The following is a 5,936-nucleotide window of genomic DNA, read 5'->3' as shown; positions in this document are numbered from 1 at the left end:
ATGGCGTGCCCGACCTGGCGGTAGAGATTAAGGACTTGCCCCAGAAGCTAGAAGGGAAGGATAAACCGACTGCCAAGGCTTTACTAACTGATTTCCCTTTCTTAGCAGAGATCTTGGCTTATATGGCTCTAGTAGACTTTAAGCTGCCCGAGCACTCAGCCTATGATGGATCTGGTGACCTGCGCGGCCACTTGATTATCTTCCAGGCTAAGATGCAGGTGGTCGGGGTTGCAGACCAGATGATTTGCAAAGCATTCTTTTCTACACTGGTTGGCCCTGTGCAGCGGTGAATTTTTACCTTGGCACCCGAGCTAATTACAAGCTTCGAGGACTTAGCCGCTCGATTACTAACACATTTTGCTGGTAATATGAAGCCCAAGAAATACATCTCGGACCTAGCCTGCGTGCCTCCAGACGAAGGAGAGAGCATGCGCAAGTACATAGCGCGTTGGCATAAAGAGGCCCAAGTGGTCGAGGGTTTGGATGATAGGACTTCCCTGACCTTTTTCATCGAGTCTTTGCGCGCTGACGGACACCATAACAAGTTGTGCGATGAGAATCCTAAGACTTACGCCCAAGCCATTAAGAGGGCCAATCAGTTCGCTGACACTAAGAAGGCAATCAGGCATAAGATGAAGCATGAAGGCTCCCTGGCAAATAAGCGACCTCGGCCCGATAAATCTCGTAGTAACCGGTAGGAGGGAGTCGGTGGTGCGCACACGGATACCTGCCGAATATAGGACCAACTGGGTACCCCTGTTTACAGGCCACCCGCGTAACCCGCTCATGAGATTTGCAACCAGCTCCCATCGCCACCCCCGGTTAGACTCGGAGACAACCCGCAGGACGTAGATCCGAACACGACTCCTTATTTTTGGTATCACTGCAAGAATACCGATACGACGGAAGAGTGTGATAGAATCAGGGAAGAAATTGAGGCAATTATCCAACGTGGTTGACCGGTACGTCTAAACTAGTGGAGCCGGCCAGGATTACCCTAGCACAATGAAACCGTGTCTAGACCAGCAGAAAAAGCAATGGATAAGGGTAAACGTTAGCCCGAGAGGAGGAGAATGAGCGGAAATGGAAGCATAAGCTAGTTATTAACATGATTGTTGGCAGTCCAGAATGTGGGGATAACGCAGGAGCACGGAAAACCTGGGTCAAGTAGCTCTACGTTGGGGCGATCGCCTTGCAGGAATTAGATCGCAAGAGACCTTGCCGAGAATCAATCTTCACAGACGATGACTTACTTAGGGGCCTGACTTCTCATCACGATGACTTGGTCATCGCAATGGATATACAGGGAACCGTAATCAGAAGAGTCATGGTCGATATAGGAAGTAGTGTAAATGTGTTGTACTTGGGATTTCCTATGGAGCGACTGCGGCCAGACAGGATTCCTCTGGCCGGGTTTACTAGGGATTCAATTGATGCGGAAGGGTGCATATTGTTGCTGGTCGAGTTGGGCACTTTGGCCTCATGTGAGGAAATTGGAAATGCAATTTGTGGTAGTCGGTTGGAATGTGCCCATAATGTGATGCTTGGCCGCCTAGGCCTGGAGGTGGGTGCTTTGGTCTCCATCGAACATCTATGCATGAAATTTCGCACACTGACTACGTCGGAGTAGTACGATGTCATCAGAAGATGGCTAGAAATTGTTACCTGCAAGGATGTCGTAAGGTGGGGCAAAAAGACTTGCGAATCAAAACCATCGCTCACCAAGTGGATGAGCGGGTTATCGAACACCCTATGCCGGCAGTCGAGTTGGAAGAAGTAATCTTAGACCCCGAGTACCCAGAGAAGAAGGTAAAGATTAGAGTTGGACTGACTGAGACAGTTAAGAGAGCATTCATCCAAGTGTTGAGGGACTACAAGGAGATCTTTGCATGGGGGCTAGAGGATATGTCAGGGGTAGATCGGACAATAATTACTCATCGCTTGTCGGTCGACCCCGGGCTCAGGCCAGCCACTCAGAAGAGGCGTTATCTGTCTAATGACTGAAGGGACTTTGTGAAGAGGGAGGTAGACACGTTGTTGGTGGCCAGTCATATCCGAGAATTGAAATACCCAGTTGGCTGGCCAACGTGGTGTTGGTGCCCAAGCTATCGGCTTGGAAGATGTGCATGGATTACACGATTTTGAACAAAGCTTGCCCAAAATATCCGTTCCCGCTGCCCCGGATCAATTAGCTAGTCGACGAAACAGGAAGGCTTCCGGTGGACGGAGGAATGTCAGGCTTCCTTTGATGATTTGAAGAAGTACCTCTTATCACCCCCATTGTTGTCTAAGCCGAAAGAAGATGATATCTTATTTCTATACTTGGTCGCCTCCTAGAAGGCCAGGCAATCGGATCTGTTCTAGTTCGAAAAGAGGAAAAGGTGCAACACCCAGTTAACTATATAGGCCGGACTTTGAGAGGGGAAAAAAATCAAATATTCACCATTCAATGTGGCATATGCCTTAGTCATAACTGTGAGAAAGTTAGTCCCCTATTTCCAAGCCCATCATGTTAGGATTCTGACTGACTTATCACTAGTAAGCATCATGCGCAACCCGACCTCGTCTAGGCGGTTGCTCAAGTGAGCGATGGAACTTGCGCAGTATTGGATTGAGTATATGCCTAGACCGTCCATAAAGGCTTAGGCCTTGGCTGATTTCATATTAGAGTGCTCAGCATAGTTCGACGAGCCTCACTCGATTGAAGACTGGGTGGAAGCCGAGTGGTGAGAGGTTCACACAAATGGAGGCGCTAGTGCCCGACACTGCGGGAATGGCGTCATAATAACTACTCAAGAAGAATTCCACTTGTACTATGCCTTGCAATACCAGTTTCGCACCTCAGACAACAAGGCCGAATATGAGATAGTCATCGGCGGGCTTCGCTTAGTTCAAGCACTTAAGGCTACTCAAAGGGTTGGGAGGGCCTCAGTAGCCTGGCTACGGCCCACCACCTATTTAGCTCGTTAGCTGGACCGGTTGAGTGACCATGCTAGGCAATCGATGAGATCCTGACCGGGTGCCGCACTCGGGGGGCGGCGAGTAAAGATTTTGCAGAGATCCTTTCCAGTTTTGGCGCGGGAGTTTCCTTTTTTAAATTAGGAAGTTTATTTAACAGTTTGGAAGCTTTCCTAAAGTTTAGATTTGTTAATTTCTTCCCCATTTCCTTTTTCAAGGCGCATATTCTTGTATAAATACCCGCTTAGGGTCACATTGTAAGCGGTTTTGAAATCAATACAAGCACAATTACTCTGTTAATTTTCTCTCTAATTTTCCTTAGTATTTTATGATAGTGTTGGCTCGTCGTCCGGCTACCATAAAGTCGTAAAACCAACAATATTAGTAATAATAATAATTAGGAAAAATTGCACTTTTCGTCCCTAAGTTATACAATAATTGTAAAATCCGTCTCTAATTGTTGGTCATGCTCACTTTTCGTCCCTAAGTTATCAACTTATCATTAACGTTTCACTTTTCGTCCCTTTACTAATAAAATATTAGGGACGAAATTTACAACTTTAGTATAGCTTAGGGACGAAAAGTGAGCACGAAAAGTTAATAAGAGGATGAAAAGTGTAACACCAATGATAACATAGGGGCGGAAAGTGAACACGACTAACACTTAGGAACGAACTCTACAATTACCTTATAATTTAGGAACGAAAAGTGTAATTTTCCTTAATAATAATAATAATAATAATAATAATAATAATAATAATAATTAATAATAATAATAATTTCTTGGATGGGATGGGAATGCCCCTGCACATGATTGCATCATCTGCCTTGTACGTAAAAGAAATTATATTATTATTATTATTATTATTATTATTATTATTATATAAGTGAAAATCCTTATTATTCCCTAGTCGACTCCTCAATGTTCGTAGTCGGGAGTTGGGAGACTGGTGAAGGGATATTCAATGAGTCTGCACTTTTATTATTCTCTAGCTGACTCCGCTGTGTTCGCAGCTCAGGAGTAGGGGGTTGGTGACAGGATAATTAAGTAACATGCACCCAATCTAGAGATCCGACCCGAAGAAAACCATGAGCCACGTAACGGCCTCATACACACTTAAAGAGGAGACCGTAGTATTTACTTTGACCCACTAAAGAAGAAGCAATTATGAAAGGACAAGGCACTTAATGTAGGCTCTGTCATTAGTATTGAGCCCGTTACACTAAACAAAGAGACGTTGTACCTAGCAATATAAATAGTAGACCTTGTAGCATGCATGGTTCACTCAAAGTTATTAAACAATTATACTTACCTTGATACTCTTTCCATAATATACTCTCCGAGATCATTTATATCGTCACCGAGTCTAGAATCCAAGCATCTAACAATATCATCTCTGATACATAATCGAATGGTTCTTGCCGCGCGCTTCTTTAATTTAAATCCTCCCAATCAACCTATGCTAGATTAGCTAGCTTTTCTATCTTCAAGGTTTTCAGAAGACCCTAGTATGCTAACAAATCCTTAGCCCTAAACTATCACAACCCAAAATTGCATGTACCATCATACTTCGATACTTCGAATTTCACACTCGAACTGACCATCTCAACGATACTCTAATACCAATTTGTTGAGATTAAGAAGAAAAATAAGAAACAATAACAACGGTAAAAAGTAAAAAAGGCAAGACAATATCTACGTCCAAGGGAGTGAAGATTGTGATGGTGATGATCCAACATTTAAGGTTACGAGCATCATATTTATATGCAACCCTAAAATATGCAAGTACAAAAATACTCATGTACTATGAGTTAGACACAATATGTCCTACTCTTATTCCTTATGTGAAACATACTCAACATATATATTGTTGAAGTTTGAAAAATTAAAAACTTAATACTAGACTAATATTTGAACTTGGTAGTTTAAATTAGTAATTTAATATTTGTTTTTTTGCTTACATTTTAAAAATTATACTAAACTACTTTGAATGGTTGATTGGGAAGACAGAGATTCTTTGTCCTATAAAAATTCTCCATAGGACGGGGAGTATACTCCTCGCCCCACTCGCCTCATTGCCATCCCTACACTTTTGATTCGTTGGCAAACAATTAACAACGTAACCCTAATAACGTATATGATATATTAGGTTTGTTTTCAGTCCGAGAACATTAGACAAATGAAGTTAAGGGTAGATTGAATGTCATCATAGGCTTATTAGTAATATATAAACTTAGAATTCAAATAAATAAATGAAAACAAAATTTGGGTCGTCGTTGGACACGGAGTTGAAGAAAATTTGACCACAGAATTATAGTAAACAATAGATATATAAGGCAAGTGGTGTGTTTAGCTGTGGTGATGAATGAGCTAAACATGGATTGAGACAGGCAGAAATTAAAGTGGAAAAAGTCAGCACCCACCACCCAATTGGCAGAGGTTTGGCTAAGCAAGCGCGCATTTATCATGACTTCATAGCTCCAAGACAAGACAACCCGACCACAAATTGTGTGACTTCATTCATCAAAACAATGTTCAATTATAGATATCATAATAGTAATCAAGATGATTATTTATGCAAAATGGGTAATTAAATATAGTTGTGTGGCTTATCAACAAAGTTCATAATTGAAATTGCTGCAGAGTAATAGGTTGGGCGGCGTTGTTACATGAATAAATAAATAAGCATACTTGCTATCCATGCAAGGCACACACTCACACACACGTATTATTTAAAACTATGAGGTTGAATTTGGAAATCAACGAAAACATCAAATATAATGGATTCAAATACTAGATTTTCTTTTTTTTTTTTTGGTACATCGAAAATATATACAAAAGGTGGGAAAAAACAATTCAAGTCATCAGGAGCTAATCTAACAAAACTTTGCCCTAGCTACATCCCATAAGAGTTGTTGTATGGCCCTATTTAATTTGTTGGTTGATCAAGAAAATATGAAAATACGAGAATTTGAAC

This window comes from Ipomoea nil, unplaced genomic scaffold, assembly GCF_001879475.1.
Source record: "Ipomoea nil cultivar Tokyo-kokei standard unplaced genomic scaffold, Asagao_1.1 scaffold1317, whole genome shotgun sequence".
NCBI lineage: Eukaryota > Viridiplantae > Streptophyta > Magnoliopsida > Solanales > Convolvulaceae > Ipomoea > Ipomoea nil.
The sequence above is the reverse complement of the archived record's forward strand: the minus strand, read 5'-3'. Positions refer to the sequence as shown.